General features: G+C 34.5%; 1 protein-coding gene across 8 annotated transcripts in view; it reads left to right on the forward strand.

Moving 5' to 3' along the window:
* Positions 1 to 1,148: 1,148 nt before the first annotated feature.
* fz2 (frizzled 2) overlaps positions 1,149 to 18,705 on the forward strand; it is a 221,823-nt gene continuing 204,266 nt past the window's right edge. For 3 of the 8 annotated variants that reach the window (XM_014351387.2, XM_014351389.2, XM_089595811.1), the window contains exon 1: positions 1,276 to 1,828. The gene's annotated coding sequence lies outside the window, so the exon portion shown is untranslated. Of the gene's footprint in view, positions 1,204 to 1,275; positions 1,829 to 18,705 lie in introns of those variants that run through there. The other 5 variants (XM_089595807.1, XM_089595809.1, XM_089595808.1 and 2 more) reach the window with 5 other exon arrangements.

An 18,705-nucleotide genomic window follows, 5' to 3' on the forward strand; every position in this document is an offset into this window, starting at 1 on the left:
TAGCAGTAGGTTTAGCTCTATCCGCTTACAGGCTTTTTTTTTCTATCTCGCTTTTTCAAATCATTTTGACGCGGTTGCCTCAAGGTGGGCGGTATGTTCACGTATGTGTGTATACGCTTATTGAGAGCGAGAAAGAGAGAGACGAAGGCCTCGTGGCACCGCAACCCGAGGGGGTCTCTCCCAAAAGGGCCCCCCTACCTTAATTGTCGCCGCGTTGTCGAAGTCTCTCCAGACAAACCGCGAGCGAGTTAGTTGCAATCGAAGAGCGTTAGAACGATCGTGACTTAAGTACTCGTCTGCTTCGATCAGCATGTTTTTGGTCTTTATCGCACTGACCAAGCGACGCACGCTGGCCAAAAAGAGCCTTCCTCTCTATCCGTCGTCTAAGCACAGTCCATATTTACAATTTATTTAATTATTAGCGTCATTTTTCCGGTCTTCTTTCCTGATTCGCCTTCATTTTCATATTTGCTGTAAAGAAAAAATACAAGTTGTTTCCTATCATCGAAGAGTTCGTGTTGAGCGTTTTATTCTTTCCCTACTCTCTACAGGCATTTGTCAACGATAACGGGTACGTTTCCCCCCCACGACCTTGATAACGATCCATCGCGACCTAGAGGCTCGAAACGAAACAAAATTTAACAATTTATTATTTGAGATATTTGCTAGTAGTCACCCCGGGTCATTGGGTTAAATAGCTTGGGTTTATTTTATTAATTTATTCTGCATAAAAGTGTTATCTGGGTTTCTGCATCATGCCCCATATAGTCCATTTGAATTTCCGGCCAAGTTATTCTACCACTTCTGAGATGCCATCAACTGATTGACAAAAAAGATCAAGGGTTCGTACACTAGTTACAGTAGGAGAGCACAACACACATTACCTCTATACTCTATGGACCCTCTGCCTTATCGCTATAGCTTTATAGATTGTAGCAAACAAAACAGAACTTTTAAAAGTTTTAAAACTTTTAAAACTTCTAATTCTAAAAAGCAACTTTTATTAACAACCCTGAAGTAGACCGAAGTTGTCTGCTTTACTGCTGGCGGGATTGCGGATCACATCACCAGTAAATCGACAGTAGCGCCCCCAACCACGCAACGTTGTCACGTCTTACACATGTTACTGCTGGCGGCGATTGCGGATTACACCCAAAATTGACCATGAATTTAAGAGACACGAGTCACACGAGCCATCAAAAGGTAAATAGTAATTTCCACAGTTATTAAACTTAATGTGAGCGCCGTCTGCTTATTTAATACTACGGCAGAAAAAGCACATAATTTTGAAAAATATGTCGAGCAAATCTTTAGTTACAAATAAATTAAAGTTGCTCTTGACATTCACAGCATGATATACGCTAACTTCAATTTATGTTACCGGTACATAAACATCTCAAATCACAACAGGCATAGGCATTTTAACAGAATTTTGTTTACCTTCACATACTAAATTTCAGTAGTTTCATCCTACTACCGTGTAGAGAACAAACTTATTGCACTCTGTAACACGTAGTACGAAAATCAGGAAAATTTAGAACTCTAAAGTATTCAACAATGCACAGAAAAATAAATCTAGAAGTAGTACTAAGCTAACTTATTAATTTCAGAATCATTTACTCGTTAATGTACACAAACCATGGCATTTTTATTCAACAGATGGACTAAAGTACCCCAAATCATCTAGAACAATTGAAAACGCTTTTGTTTTAGTTAATAAAAATAACAACGTAGAGAAATGCAGTACATGTTTACTAATTAAATACCATTACAATTGTAAGCTTAGTTTAAGACTCATCCGAAGCAACTTTTAGTCAACTTGATAATGGTAAGTTAATGTAGTCAATTTATTTTTGCACATACTCGAAATCGTGTATTACCTTGAAGTTGCTTAGTGTGGCTGAAAATTTTTGAGTGCCAAAAATTAATTTCTTATGTTTTTAATCTTATTTCTACTATAAATCGTGTGAAAGAAATTTTAAATACTGCTTGCTGCTAAATTATATCTTAAGTCTTAATTTTGTTTGTGGCTGAACATTAAAATCTAAGAAAATACTTCCTTGTCAAGAAGCCTACTATATTATAAAAAAATATTCAATCAAAATTATAATCAAATACCTGTTGTAGTAGAAACTACAATAAGATCAAATGAATATTAAAATTTTGTGGCTTTTCTCTACTCATTCATTTTATTCCTAATATAAGTTCCTGTATACTAAGTTGTATTCATAAGTCTTTCACTTACTTACTAGAAAAACCATTAGGTTTATCATGCAAAATTGATTTTTAAATTAAATTTTTCAACATGATCATGATTTCTGTGCTGCCACAGTCAAAATTTTTTGAAACTTGAATAATTGATCTCTGTTCATCATTATTTGACCTCACAGAAACAGTATTTAATATCTTTCTATAATCCTCAATCTAATATTCAATGAGGTACAGTTGACTGAATAGCTGCTAGTTGGGTGTGGATCCAGGGTGGGGGCGGTAAGGGGCCATCGCTGCTTCCCTGGATTACAATAATCTCATTCTAATATCCAATAACCCTTAATAAGAGTGTAGCATGGAGAAATGTAATTTAACATCAAATAAAATATCCGTACAATTTTATAAGTGCAAGTATGATGTCTATTTCCATTTTGTTTTCATAATTTTAATTGACGATTTGAAATTTTTTGTTTTAAAGCAGTGTTTTTAATTTATTTACTAATTGAATAATTTATTACACTTGATAATTTTTATAATTTATTACATTTAATTTTATTAACCATGACCTTGTGCTCCAAAACTCAAAACAAATGACCTTATGTAAAAGAGTTGCATTTATATGTATCTTTGGTGTGGTATTTGGTATTAGTGTGTAAAAATAATATTATAAAAAAGGGCTGTTAAAATTAATCTTATTGTCCAAGTTTTTTCTGTAAGATAGTCATTGATTATAAACCCCCGATATTGATTTATTTTACAATAATAACGATTTAGTATATTTGTTGGAATTTTTTCCCATTTTTTAATATAATATTTCTATAGCCATACAAAATAGCATATTAGTTTTTGAAAAAATATTAACTGTATGATCATTTTCTAATCAAATAAAATTTTCGTTTTTTACCCATTTTGCTTCTGGTCGCCATGTTACGTAGTGCAACTTTGAAGCCTTATTTTTTCATTTTGGCACTGTTGAGCCTTCTGAAATTTTAACCGTAGATTAAAAATTGTTTAAGGAACGCATGTTTAATATTTCGAGATATTTCGTCGTCTCGTTATTTTATCAACTACTTCCTCAACTATAGTGCTTGCACGATTCCTGCGCTTACCCGTCGTATTTGTTTGAACACATTGATTTTTACATTTTTTAAGAATAATTAACGACAAAAATGCAGCCACATCTTAAACTATTATTTTAATTCTCATTTAACCTCATTTTTACATTTTCTGAGATAAATAGCCCAATCATTAAGCCCCATCTAGTAAAACTAAGTAGATAAGCTAGGGCAGGTCTGCGCCCCCCAGCTGCCTTCCTAGGGTAGTGGTGGGGATAGTGCGATATTGCGCCAGGAGGAAGAGGGTACTATAAGACGAGCTATTAGACAGGGTCCGAGCGTTATACATACTACGCTCGCGCAGGCCGTCTGCAGTCGCGCTGGGGCAGTTTACGTGATTCTCCACACACATACACACACCTTCCTATATTGTGTAGTTGTTTTCACTATTCTCTAAGATTTGCTTCCCCGCCCTGCCCCACCCTTTCCTACGCTGCCCCACCCTTCCCTACTCTTTCCCATGCTGCCCCACAATTTGCGTTATTTTTCTTTTATTTTTAACCTTAATATGACTGTTAAAAACTTTCCCAAGCTGCCCCACCCTTTTCTCTTGCCTAATCCCTTCTCTACCTCTTCTTAACCTTTTATACATTCCACTTTGAATAACAAAACTTTCGTAACACGTTATAAATTTCCTTATATTTTAAAATGACTTCAAAATTGAGACAATGTTATCTGAAAATAAAACAGTATATAAATTTATAAGATTTTAAATAATACATATATGTTGAGATTTCAAAAGAGTTCAATGTGTTCATTTAATTGATATCTTATTTAATTTTGTGTAAGTTCGAATGTCTTTGTAGAGTATCTTTTCTTAAAAATCCTCTTCCACATAGTCAACAAATATTTTTGTTGATGGCTGTTTCGTGCGTTAAGCGGTGCCTTTGTAAATGATGAACTCTTTTGTAACTGTTGTTACAGGTGTCACATAAATAGATTTTTCTAAATTTGTGCTCGTTCAAGTGTTTCGTAAAATTTTTTCTATGTTTGATTATTTTTCCGCAATGTTGACACGCATAACTTTTTTTTGTATGAATTTTCATATGTTCGGTTACTAAAGAGTAATCTTTAAATCTTGAAATGCAAAAATTACATTTATAATCTTGATTTCTAAAAGTAAAATAGTTTTAAATATTTTAAAGCTATAATGTGCTTTATCTTATCTTACTAATATATAAAGCAAAGACGCTAAAACCGTTGTAATCGCTAACCGCGAAAACTACTGAACCGATTTTGCTGAAATTTTGCACACTGATTCATGATACTTCCTTGATGGTTTTAATATAGTTTTTATCTTAAAAAATTTAATAGCAATAGCAGTAAATGAGCTCAAAGTTTTGCAAAAATACGCCAGCTTTTCACTTTAGTTCAGTAAAATCTGCTAGGTGCCGTCGATATAAAATCGAGGCTACCTGCAACAGAATTAAATAAGTGTGGTTATAATACGCCGGAGCGTCTCGATAGAAATGCAGTCGTGCTTCTTCTGTAAGGAGAAAGGGACCTAGGTTTCCATTCACCCTGAATCTCGACGAGTGGGATCAATAAAAAATTCATCCCAACCGGAGACATATCTAGCCAGAGCACAATCTGCACCAACTCTTCAGAGTTGTGTGGCAGTCCCACCATCCCGCCTGGTGCAGTCAGAAAATTTTTGGCTACAAATGTAAGCCAGGGAAAACAGCTCTGAGGGGCAGGGGCAGCCGACACGGCTACCTTCTTAGTCGTCGCGTCCCCAACGCGCTTACCCACACGTTCCCGTCTAACGATGAGCGGTTGGTTATCCGGGGAACGACCCGAAGACGAGATATTCTTTGGTCAGCGGCGTACCTCCCTCCATCACAGTCTCCGTACATAGAGACTCCCAGGGTAAGAATCAAGCTACCCGTAGCCAGCTCTTCATCATCAGGAATAATAATAAAGAATAGCCTGAAAGTTTCACCACTGGCGCTTTTCAGGGCCATTATAAGTATTTACGTTCCCTACTTAACCATCAATTTCATCGGTTCTTTTAAGGGGCCACCTAAGTGTAAACTACCTTGCCAACAAATACATTTTTACTACCATTTCCGGAAGCAATTTGTCGATTAAAAGACTATATTAACTAAAGACGGGCACTATTAAACCAAGTCAACCATTCACTAGCAGACGTCACCTGCGGAGTTGTTCTTCGCAAGGCTGGAAAACCGGGTGACCGACGACCCTATATTACCCTCTCGACTCTAAGCATTCAACCAGGAATCACTGATCCTCTCCAAGATCTGCGCTGGGCAAACCTATAACAGCTATGAAGGAAAAACAACTTGAACCAACGGAACAGCCTCCACTGGACAAGTATCACTAACCAATCTCCCCATCTAAGATGACCAAAACAACTGAATCTGCAAATAAAAAAGGTGCTTTAGACACCAACGTCTTCGACGTTATACCGGAAGACGTTGGGGAAGAGCACTACAACTAGCCCCAAAGCTTCGGACTTCGTAATTTTTCTCCCGATCAGTCTGGGTTTTCAACAGCAGGCCAGAGAAGATCACCCTGAGGTATCCAGGCAGTCACAATTGCTGTTAACTGCAGTCAAGAAAGAGTTTACTTAAGAAGCTCACCGGTCTTTTTTAGGGCCATCGGACGTCGAACTACCTTGCCAACAAATATATTAGAACTTGACAAAGTTGACAGAAAACAGCCTTTAGGGGTCACAAAAATTTTAAGCATGCCAAAAGTCGCAAGAGGGTGGATTGGAAGAAAAACTTCAAATGTATCTAATAAATACAATTTTACTTAGGCGTCAAGAAACTGTCGCAGAAAATTTATCGAGATTGAAACAGCAGCGTCAAAATCGACAAATAAAGAATCCATTACGTGAGAGATCAGCTTTTCATTGCACCCTCACAGCAATCTCTGAAATCTCTAAAGATCCTACTTCAGATTTTTAAATAAGTAGAAAAAGTATTTGTGTTTTTGTGGCAATAAAAATGTAGGGTTTAAGGTCCAGGACTTTGTTGCTCTGGTAATAAAGTTGTGAGATATGAGAAAAAAAATTTTTTTTTAATACAAATTTTTTGGGGGTTTAAAATCTTGACAGCTTTAAAAAATAGCCCTTTTCGTGAATTACACGGGAGAAACTGCAAATCAACGGCTCCTTATGGCTACCGATTATTTTATGGCACAAAGAACGCACGGTACTTTTCAGCATAGTTAGTTTTTTGAATTCTTACACCTTATTATTTGACCAAATAAACTATATGGATTGCGGAAAAATATGTTTTTAATAAGAAGATTTTTGTTCTGAGATGTGTCAGAAACATATGTAAAATTTCTAACTGAAAACGTTTTACATTACATGTCAACACACTACGGTATTTTATTTAGTAAGTCTCGGGCGAAGCCGAGACGGGGGGCTGCTAGTAATACATATTTATATGTCAATGATACTTTTTTAAATCCATTGATGTTTGATACCAAGGTATGATGACGACGTCAGAATTGATCACGAATATATTGTTAGATTTGAAAAATTTCCTGCTAGACAGTATTTTTTATTTTCAATTCATTTTCAGAATTATTTTAAATGAAAATATTCTTTGGATTCCTGCATCGGGATGAAGCTAAAAATAATTGGCCATAGGAAAATAAAGGTTTTTTAAAATGTAATCCTACATAATCGAAACTTTGGCCCTATGACTTATTTGTTGTCATAGAAAAAGCCAAAATTAATGGAAACTGTTTTCTATATAAAATAAACGGTAAACAAGAATGATTTCCAGTATTTAGAGTGATTATAGGTAGAAATAGACGTTTATGAAAATAGAAGCTTCACATTGGTCTTGTATACAGTTTAAACAATAAATTGAAATTAATATTTTCACTTGGAAAAGATGTAACTGAATGACTCGATGAATATAATGTTGTTTACCACATACCATGTGCAAATTGCAACTGCTGCTAAGTCTGTCAAATAACGAGAGCCGTAAAATTAAGAATAGCAGAACACAAAAGAGACATAAAGAAAAAAAGGATACATCTGTACTATCTTAATACAGCATTGAATTTACACATAACTTTAATTTTGATAAAATAAAAATTTGTTCACAGAACATAGTGACAAAAAGAGCCTTTTTCCAAATCGTGAAACATATATTACTTCACTAATAATATTAAAACAACAAGATACAGAGAAATTAGAAAATTGTTATAAGTCTCTTGTTAAGTCAATTAATAAAGGAGACTAACTTTATGTACATGATTTGAGGGCTCCTTTCATTTACAGTATTAGAAAAATATGAACTGTTTATGTGCGTCTCACAAGGAACTGATTGCGATTCTTATTTGATTGTATTACGTGCGTATACTATGTCATTTGTGTATGTGCAAGGTATAAAAGCAACTAAACTTGAAACTCTGACTACATTACGATTTTACATCCCTTTAGTAAGAGTCAGCGGTATGTTATACACGTCAGTTAATTTACGTTTATAATATTTACCAAAATTTGTATTGTAAAGAATTTCTTATTACTCATAGATTTTTGTACCTGATGATGGCCGGGACATTGTCCAAACGGCCGAAACGTCGTTTTGTTTTTTAATAAATACGAAATTTGACAGTCCCACCATTGGACGTTATTTTTAATTATTTATCAACTGTCATTAGACGTCTTATTTTGCTATTCGTCCTTTGTTTTCACCTGTAATGATTTCAGCTTATTATTCTTAAATAATGTTGTCATGCGTAGACGAGTTCCATTACATAATCCGTCTGTTATACTTAAATTTTCTTATTAACATTACTACTGAATTCCTTTTATAATTTAAGCTCATGAGGTGGTAAGCCTTCATAAATAGCATTTAAAACTCCTACTTAAAAATTTAACTTTATGTTTTCGTCAGATTCATCTGTTTCTTTTGCTATCGCATAATCAATACTGTAGTATTCCGTGGCAGTTCCTTCCATACTGTTTAGTATTTTATTGTTTAATAATTGAGTGTATTCGTGATGTGATATTAAAATAACTTGGTTGTGGAAATAATACTTTTTATATTAAAAATTTCACAGCAAATGTCTTTCGTTTTCCATTTACATGGTATTGTTAACAAATCAATTTTACCTTCTCCTATATCTAATAAAAACAAAGGAAATTTTTAAATCATTATCACAAAAATCTTTTAACGTTTTATCTACTATTTCTAAAGCTTTCTTCGGACTTATTGACGCTTAATCCCATATTACATCAACTTCCCTAGATTTTATTTGTCAGATTTACGTTCTAAATATGCTGTTTCAATGTTATTTTAATCTCAAAGTAGTCTAAAAGTTCTGTGACTTGTCATACTTCTCGGTAGCAAAATAGAAACAATTCCAGTCTAAGCCATAAAAATTATCTTTTTTGTCTGAGAAGTACAGAAATAAATTATGGTTTTAAACAGAAACGTTTTACTAGAACCTCCTGGACCATCTGTAAGGCTTGATCAAAAATTTTAAAAATTTGGATGTCGTGTTCTATTAATCCCATGTTAATTGCTGTGTCTTTATTGTTATTATACAGAATTCCTCTAAAATTTTGCAAATCTTCAAACGATGTTGCACCTTTAACACGATTTAGAATTAGTTTTTAAAAAAAATGTTCTTGATCTTTTGGAGACACAATATTCAGTCTTCCTGTAGCAACATTTGTCTTATTATTTTTACAATTTTTCCATGATTTAATTTAATTATTAAATTGTGATAATGTGGAAAGTTAACTTATTTTATAGTTTTTGAAAATTCGTCTATCTTATTCAAATCAAACCAAGCAATAAGTGTTATTTTCCAGTTTAAAACTGCTTGGTCAATATCGTTTCTTTCAAAAATTGTTTTTTGTTAATATTCAGTGTGAACTGCTAATCGTATTACAGTATGACTCCTGTCCTTAAGTGGAAACTCTTATATTCGCTATGCTGCTTTCACTGGATTTAAATATCTACCGTCAACGAATTGTGTAATTTCAGAAAAAATTTCATTACATTCATCATATTTATTTAAATCAATTTTTTTTATTTTTACGTTTGCTTTATCGCTGCCTTTGTGTATAAAATCATAAATACACTTTATGCTGTTAATTGAAGCACAGTATTCAACATTTTTGTGATATTGATATTTTTTTAACAAATATATGTTGTATGGAACTACCATAGAATTGTCAACTGGAATTTTCGTATTGCAATTTTTAATTAAAAAAAAAATTGAATCTGAAGTATTATTTCGTCTTTTTTAATGTGGATAACCATTAACCATATATGTAACATTATCATTAAAAGGTTAAAGAAAGCCTTTTTCACAAACATCTGAATTTTTTTTAAACGAGGATTTTTCGCAGTGTAAGGACCATGCAACATAACTTTAATCACAACTGTTCCTAAATTTCGTCATGCTTTAGTATTTCAGCTGAACTGTATTGATATACGTTTTCAGGGGTATACAATTTGTTTTAAATGAAGCGTTACTATAATGTGAGCATGTGGCAAACCTCTTTTTTGAAATTCTATTGAATCAATATATGCAATGGTGTTACCAAAAAATTTTTTTTAATGATTTCATTGAAAATTAATTGTAATTTTGAATAAAATAATCTGCCCAGCCATTATAGCCATTGCATCTTGATAATGTTGTTGCATATATCGAGGACCAACAACGTAAGTTGCTGGTAAAATAAAAAGATTTTCTATTTTCCGTTCATCTTCAAAATTTTTTTTTAAATATTTGATGTATTGTTATAAATATGATCTAATAATCCTTGGTAACACTCTATTTGTAACTGCTTTCGATTACGTCTAAAAAAATTCATGCGATTATTTTCTATCATACTGTAAAAAAATTGTCGAGTTAATCTTCCCGCGAATAATAAAGGACTAAAATTGTTATTATTTAATCATAAGATAATTCGTACAAATAATATTGTAGAATTGTTCATCTTTTACCATCAATAATATGAGGTTTTTTGTTTATACCAATGCTCCAGCCTAAATCCCCTGATAAAAACAATTTAGGAAAGACCATAGAATCAACGTGTTGCAATAATTTGTTTAGGTATGTGTGTGTTGGTACATTATTAGGTAAACCATTTGGATAAACACATAAGTCAAATGGTTCTGGAATACCGGATTTTGATACGATAATTGCTCCACATTCAGAAGGGACTGGTTTATTGTAACGGTCTTGTCATTTACTGGTCTTTCTGATAAAGTATAATTTATAATTCGGAAAGTTGTTTATGTTAAAAAGATAATGTAAATGTTAGTAATTTTTGGCACAAGTGTTTTTGCTGAAAATTTCAGTCAAAGTTTTTAGATGTTTTTCAATCAAATACGAGTTTTTGTCCAATCTTTTTTTTATAGCAGTATCATTATCGTAAATATAAATTTGCCTACACGTCGCTTCTTTATTATTAAATGTTAGCGTAATTGGTGTAAAGTAAAAAACTTGTCCTCGTATTTTTAAATGATATATAGCCTTTTTTCTTTCATTAAAAACGTTTGCGTTAAAGGTAGCGAAACAAAAACTGTTGTTACAATATCGTACCAAATGTCTAAAATGAAAGTCGTGTAGTAAGAGCTGTTTTAATGTTCCATTACATTTATTTAATTGTGGTAAAATTATTTTTCCATTTTGACAACAATTAAATTTACATCGTTCTTCTTTCCAAATCGTAGCGAAACAATGAGGGCATGTTATTGTCATTTCTCCAAAAAAATACATTTCATTCCTTGTATTCTTAATTGTGTTATGATAAATACCGATATTATAGATATTTAAAAAACATTTCTTTGTTTGTAATTTATCATTCGCATTTTCGTTTGGATTTTTTTTTAGAGTGTATTTTTTCTTCACCTTTTTTTTAAATTAAATTTTTGATATTCTCAATTTATTTACCGATAATATCATAATGGTCAAATGTTTGATTTTCAGAAAATGATAAAATTAATTCAATCTGACTAATCTCATTACCAAAATCAGAAAAAGTATTAGTTTTTTTATCATAAACTCTTGTAAAACAATTAAATAAGCCTGAAAAACTTTTGATTTTTAGTTTACTGCCCGAAAAATAAGATGTTGACATTACATTGTAATACACAGTACGATTGCAAATATCAACGTAATAGTTATTATTTTTTTACGAATTTTTCATAATTTTTCCAATTATTAACAACGTTTTCTACAATTATTTTTCAAACATACTTATGCAGATTGTAATTATTGTACGAAAAGACAGAAAAACAACGAAATAAACTATTTATACCTTGATTTGTGTACACTTTAATAGTATTATTTATTTTATTGAGCTGTCCCTTAATAGGGTCATTTTTTTGTTATATTTTCAATTAAATTATGATATATTGTAATAACATTATTGTTTGTTCATTTTATTTTTTTACTGTTTACTATAATTATTGTTTTTTACTTCTACATGTGGTAAAAATTGTTTGTTAGTCTTATTTTTATGGTCTTGCATATTATTTTAGAACTTTGAAATCTCGTAATGCCCTGAATCTAACGGTCCTGGCAATTGTAATAAAATATTAAAAGAACTAGTTCTTGAACCACAATGCAACGAAATTTTTAAAGTGACATTATAAACCAAAAAATATGTATCATTTGTGTTAAAAAAACATTTAATTTCCATCTTATTCCCATATATTCAAGATTTTGACATTAAATTGTAATAATCCAAACTATTTGTAACATTGAGATTATATTAATTTCCTATAGTAAAAGGCTTATAACTATCCCAGTTATTTATAATGTTTTTAACTTCAGATTTCCTTACTATTATGTGGTCTTTTTGATTATCATAAAAAAAAGCAAAGCATCTAAACAAAGTCAATGCAGTATACAGTTTGGTTGATCGAGCTATTCTTTTGTCTGATAAATTATACCACAGGAAAAATATCTCATGGCAAAAAGAATTTTACGTGATAATGATTATACTGAACTTTTCATACAAAAGTATATCAAGAAAAGACTTCACCAAATAAAAAATACTAATAATGATAATAACAACCTACCAAATGACAATCTACGTGATAAAATAAAATTTTCTATTTCATATAACCCATTTTTCTTTAAATTTTGTTCAAAAATTAAAAAAAAATTAAATATACAAATTTACCCTATTATTCAAAATAAATTTGACAGTGTTATCATTCTTGGGAAAAACAAGATTGATAAGCTCGATCAAACCAATGTTGTGTATCATTTTGCATGTGATTCTTGCTCTGCATCATATGTAGGTAAAACAAAGAGAGCATTGAAAAAACGCCTGAATGAACATTAAGTACCAAGAAAGATGAACTTGTTGTCGCTTCACACATGAAAAAATTCAACCATAATTTCAATTTTTCTCAAACAAAGGTTCTAGACCGTGAACCTAATAAACAAAAAAGATTAATATCTGAAATGCTATACATACACTTTACTAAACACACAATTAATAAGAAAGAAGATACCTTACTTCTCAATAACATATATAAAGATTTTATAAGGAATCTTTCTAAATAATACAATGTAGTTATGTACTGCTGTTATCTATATTCGTAAGAAGCGTACATTTACTGTTTATATGTATATGCGTAAATACATACATGTTTGACACTTACGTTATTCGTTTGAGGCGCCCAACAGTCTGTAACGATCGTCTTAACGATATAGACGTGAGTAATTGTTCAATTTTAAAAATATTTATATTACTATTTTATTCGTGACTACTTACTTATAATTAATTTTGCATTAATGTAGATATTTGTTAACATTGGCCCTGCAATGTAATTTACGAAATTTGTTGTGTTTTTTCTGTTAATAAAGTGAGCCTGATGAGGTTGGCGTTAAGACCAACGAAACGTTGCCCAAACTAACACCTGACTTTGGAGTTTTTATTCTCACTCCTAAATTAGCTCTTACTTATCGTGTGCTTATGCACTAAACCTCAAGAAATCCAAACAAACATTATCCATCTCCTATGATATTTATGACATTAATATCCATTTTTAATAATTGTAAAAACCATGCCAATTTTAATTGTCTTTTTAATATTTCTTTTTTCATAAAAAAAAGTATGTTCTGTTATAAGAATTTGAATACATTCTACTTTGTGAACTAAAAGGGAAACTAGAAAAATTAAAAATGTAACTGATATTTAAAAATTTTGGCGTTGGCGTGCGGAGCGCGCAGTGGGACGTAAGCTTCACTAGTATTATTTATTTATTTATTTTACTTACATACCCCACTGAGGGTAGTATATCATTAAGTTGTTTTTTTTTACTTTAATTTTTGGTTTCGTAGGCCATGTCTAACCTGAACCTATTATTTGACTGTCACTAATCACAAAATGTTCTCTCTACCTGTACTTATACTTATACTTATACTTTACTTATACTTTACTTTACTTTATTTTATCTATTCTCACTTTACTTTACTCAAATGTCGTCTTAACACTGATACAAAAACTCAGATGTTCCAAAATTAAAATTCACAAACAAAATTAAAAGAAATTTCAAAAATTCAGAAAATCAGAAAATTGTAAGGATTCCAAGTACTTAAAACATTAAAAATTAAATAATTCAAAACTTATAACTAAATTACTGGTAATTATCACAAAAATTCCAAACTTATATAGCACTTATTTAGGCACTTATTAAAATAATCAAAATTTTTCTATCAGTCCATTGTATCCTAACTAAATTCTGTTAACACTTTTTCACTAGCATCTGCATGACTGACCACTGACTTAAGCACCACTGACTACCACTTTTTCCTCACGCCCTTAGCCACTTCCTACCACTTCAGACTTAACTTCCACTCTCCTCTGTCGTGTATGTCTCGTCTCCCTTAAGGACACCTCTTATCACTGGCCTTATATTGTCCTGTTCAGCCTGTTTCCACTGCCCTCCTTTCTGTCCTCTCTTCTCGCTCCTTGCTTTCCCTGCTCCTCTCTCCTTGGGCGAGCCTCTTCCGTTTGTCTCCCAGTTATACCTTCGAGCTTTCCATTTGCACTTCTTGCTTCTTGCTTCTTCACTATCTCCTTGATATCTTTCTCCATATCCCATGCCCAGGTCTCCCAGAATTTCTCTTCCATCTTGTTTATTTCCACTACATCCGTCTCTCTCTTTTTCTCTAATCTCTGCAGCCTTTCCTCGACGATATTCCTCTCTCTTTCTCTCTCTTTTCCTATGTTCGCAGCAAATGCTTTGACTCAAAATAGCTCTCTTTTCACCTCTCTCATCCACTTGCTTATGCTGATCGGCCCGTGACTTCTTCCCGCTCTCTTCTCCTTTCTATATAGGTCTGTTCCGCTCTGCTTCTTGCTGTACCGAATCACTGCTCTTCTCTACACCCCTGTGGTTGGAATCGCCCTCCTTACTTTCCTCGCTGGGCTGAACTTCCTTATCCTGCGTAGTACTTCCTAACGCCTGTCTTCTCCTCCTCTCTATCTCTTTAGGAATCAGAAGGCCTCTTCCCTTCTCATCTAGTGCTTCTTTGACTGTATAGCCAGACTTGTATTTTTCTCAATACTGTACTACGTGCTGTATTGACTCTGCCTCCTTGTCACATGACCTGCATTGATTTTCTCTCTCTCTCTCTCTCTCTCTCTCATCCAGTGCTGTCTGTTTCTTACCTCATTTCCACATCTAAACCTTGCAATCATTATTTTATCTTTTGACTCTAGGTGCGACCTTGCATATTCGGGCATGTCTTTTGCTTCCGTTAGTAACTCTTTATAGAATTTATTGTATCTCGACTCCTCTATCTTTTTCCTCCTCTGTGTCTCTTCTTCAGCTTCAAGGTTTCTTTCTACCTGTATGCACAGTTTGCCTTTTCTTCTAAGCTCTTCTACATCTTCGTTGCCTCTCAGAGTCCTCTCCAGCGTTTCTCTCCTCAGTTTCACTCAGTATCCTGCTTGCGTGTGTGACCCTACTCTTTGATACATTCTTTTACTAGTTGTTTTTCTGAACTTCTTGCTTTCTCTTCGTACCTTACTGCTCTCACTGTTGGTTTGCCTCTGCAGCTCCTTTGTTTTGTCTCCTCCTGTAATATGTAGTTGGGCGTGTTCTCATCCAACCTTAAAATCCACTTTGCATATTTTCTTCTGGGCCCCTCCATAGCGTCTTCCTCTTTGTAGCCCCATATCTCTGCTCCAAATAGTTCTGTACTCTCTACCAATGCATCATACATCCTGTATCTTCTTCCTAGGTCTTCTCTAAAGATTCTCTCTCCAATGCTTCAGGTCTTTTTTGTAGCTACCATTGCCTTTTTCTTTCTCTCTCTCAGATGTTTGACTGCCTTGCCATTCTTTTGTAAGACATAGCCTAAGTATTTAAATTCTCCCACTTCCTCTATCCGTTCATGATTCCACTTTCATATTCTACTTGCTTTTCTCTTGGATTTCTCAAACACCATTATTTTTGTCTTTTCAATGCTTACTGTTAGAGCCTTAATCCTTGTATATATTCTGAACTGCTTCAGCATGTCTCTTATGCTCTCCTCGTCTTCTGCCAGTAGCACTGTCATCTGCGTATATTATTGTTCTAACCTTTTTTTACCTATGACTATACCTCCTACTCTTTTGCTTTCTAGAAACTTCTAGATCTGCTATATATATGTATATGTATGTATGTATGCATGTATGTATGTTTGTATATTGAGCAGCGTTGGACTTATTGGGCATCCTTGTCTAACACCCTTTACCGTCCAGAACTCATCTGAGATCTCGTTTCCCACTTTAACTTTGCAGCATGTTTCTTCATATATTTCCAGAACTCTCTTATTTAGCACCTTGTTGTTGCTTAATCTTTCTAGACTTTCTTTTAATTTGCTCCAGTTTAGGCTATCAAATGCTTCTTCTAAGTCTGCAAAGCAGGCGTACATCTTGCCTCCTTTCTTACTTAGTCTCACGTCTGCTGCGTGGTTGAATGTATAAATCGCATCTGTCACTCCTCTTCCTTTCCTAAAGCCAAACTGGCTCTCTTGCAGCTTATGATCTACTTCTTTTATCAACCTGTCATTGAGCAGCCCTGCGTATATTTGGTAGGCTGTGTCTACTAGCGTGATCCCTCTGTAGTTTTCTACTCTCTCTTTTTCTCCTTTCTTAAATATCGGGAATATGAAGCCTGTCTTTCATCGTGCTGGCATGTTTCCTTCCTTCCATATGTTTTGTAACAATTCAAAGAAAGCCTCCCCTATTGTCACTGGCATCTTGCTCCACGCCTCATTTTCTGTTTCGTCTTCCCCGGGTGCCTTTCTATTCTTCAAATTTCTTATCGTCTTAATTACTTCTTCCCTCGTAAAAGGTTCCTCTGTCACGGGTCCTCCAATTCCTGTTTCTCCCTTATCTACTAGTTTCTCTGTCGTTCTTCTCTCTTTGCCTCTCAACCTTCTGGCAAAGTGTACCTTCCAAGTATTTAAATCGATCTCTCTGCATACCTCCTGTCGCTCTCTTCTGTATTTGTTTATGTACTGCCATGCCTCCTTTTCTGTCTTTATCTGTCTGATCTTGTTCAACTCTTCTGCCTTATATGTTTCTTTTTTTTCTTCGCACCATTTCCTATATTCTCTCTTTCTTATCCTGTATTCTTCTTAGCTCAGCTCACCTTTTCTCCAGTCCCTCAAGGTTTTTTTCAGCATTCTCTTCTGCTGGTCCCACTCTTTGTCATGCCATGGTCTTTCCCCTAATGCCACCTGTTTCACCACCCTCTCTACTTTGGATATGGCTTGTTCGACTTTATCCAATATTTCTTGCATCCTATTGTCATTGCTACTTTCTTGTGCCTTCCAGTTTTTACACTTCTTATGATAGGTCTCTGTAAGCTCTTCATTCCATAACCTCTCCTTCACAACCCTACCTGACGTTGAGTCCCACTCATTTGCCACCTCCTCCATTGGCTGACCTGTCCTTATTTCTGCAACCAGCGGAAGGTGATCAGAGTCGGCTCTTATTCCTATTGTAAGCTTCTTAAGTTTCTCCCCCCCCCCCGTCTGGGTTAGTTATAATGTAGTCAATCGTGCTGCGGCCACTCTCCCCTATACATGTATATTCTCCAGTCTCTTCTGTCCCATTTATTATTGCCCATTCTCTCTCTTTTAATTCATTCACCAGGATCTTTTCTTCACTATTCACTACACTGTATTTTGCTTTCCTGATTATTGCCTCACCTTCTGGATCCAGCGGGCCCCCCAGGCTGCCTGTCCGCGCGTTCCAGTCACCTCCGATCAGAAGCTTTCGTCCTGGTTCCCATTCATCCTCTTCTAGTGTTCTCATTGATTCTTTCACCCCCTGGCTGTACACTAATATTATTTTCCACTTTTCACTGACCCTGTCCAACTTAGCACTTTACTTCCCACAAATTCACAGATTTCACTTTTCACCAAACTCATCTTCCTTACCCCGTATAACATGCCACCGCTCGCTCTCCCCTTCTTATGCTCTCTGACTGCTTTTGTATGCCACCATTCAAAATTCCTGTTTAGCTTGCTCTTCAGTTTGCTCCACTCTTTTGCTTCCGTCCAAGTTTCTGTTAGCCCCACCACGTCAAACTCCTCTACATATCTCCAAAAATCATTGTCTGTATTTGCTAAGCCAGCCACATTCCAGAAACACACCCTGACCCTTCTCCCTTCTTCTTCCTCTCCCCCTCTTTCCTATGTTCTCTTCTCTGACTCTCTTTCTTCTGCTCTCAGACAACTGGCTCCTACATCCCATCTGAACCACTTGTCTCCTAAACAGCACTTCATGTAACCGACCTTTGTCTTGAGACCTTCGTCTCTCTTCTCTCTTGCTACATCTCTTATGTGTTTCTGGATCTCTCTCTCTCTCTTTCTGTCAGATCATCGTCTATGTATACTCCTTTGTCTAGATTCCTCTTGTTCTTCATAATTTCCTATTATGCTGTCTTCTATGCTGTTCAGTTTCACTATGACTCTGTCTCCTGTCTTCTGACCTTTTCTACCTCTGAGTATGAACGCTGTTTGGACTACCACCTTGCGCCTTGCCGTGCGATCTAAGAAGTCATCCACTTCTTCTGTCAAATTCTCCTCCTCAAACTGCTGTCCCTTAATAATGACATTCAACTTCTTCTCTCTCTCTCTTGTTGCTCTCTATCTCCAAAGTCCTGATTCTTTTTATTAACTCCCCTTTCTCTGCCCTCCACTCTTCTTTCTCTTTCTCCCATGCTCCTTCCTTCTCCCTCCATTCTGCTCTGATCCCTTCTAGTGTGTCATCTAATTTCTGCGTCGTCGTCCTTTCTAACTTTTCCAATCTTGCTCCAATGCTCCTCTCTAGTCTCTCCACCCAGCGTGGTTGTGACTTCTCCTCCAGACTTTTCTCATGCTCCTTCTCTTTGTCTTTCTTTGTCTT

This window comes from Copidosoma floridanum, unplaced genomic scaffold, assembly GCF_036245765.1.
Source record: "Copidosoma floridanum isolate Cflo_tuat_1 unplaced genomic scaffold, Cflo_Japanese_pri ptg000028l, whole genome shotgun sequence".
Taxonomy (NCBI): Eukaryota; Metazoa; Arthropoda; class Insecta; order Hymenoptera; family Encyrtidae; genus Copidosoma; species Copidosoma floridanum.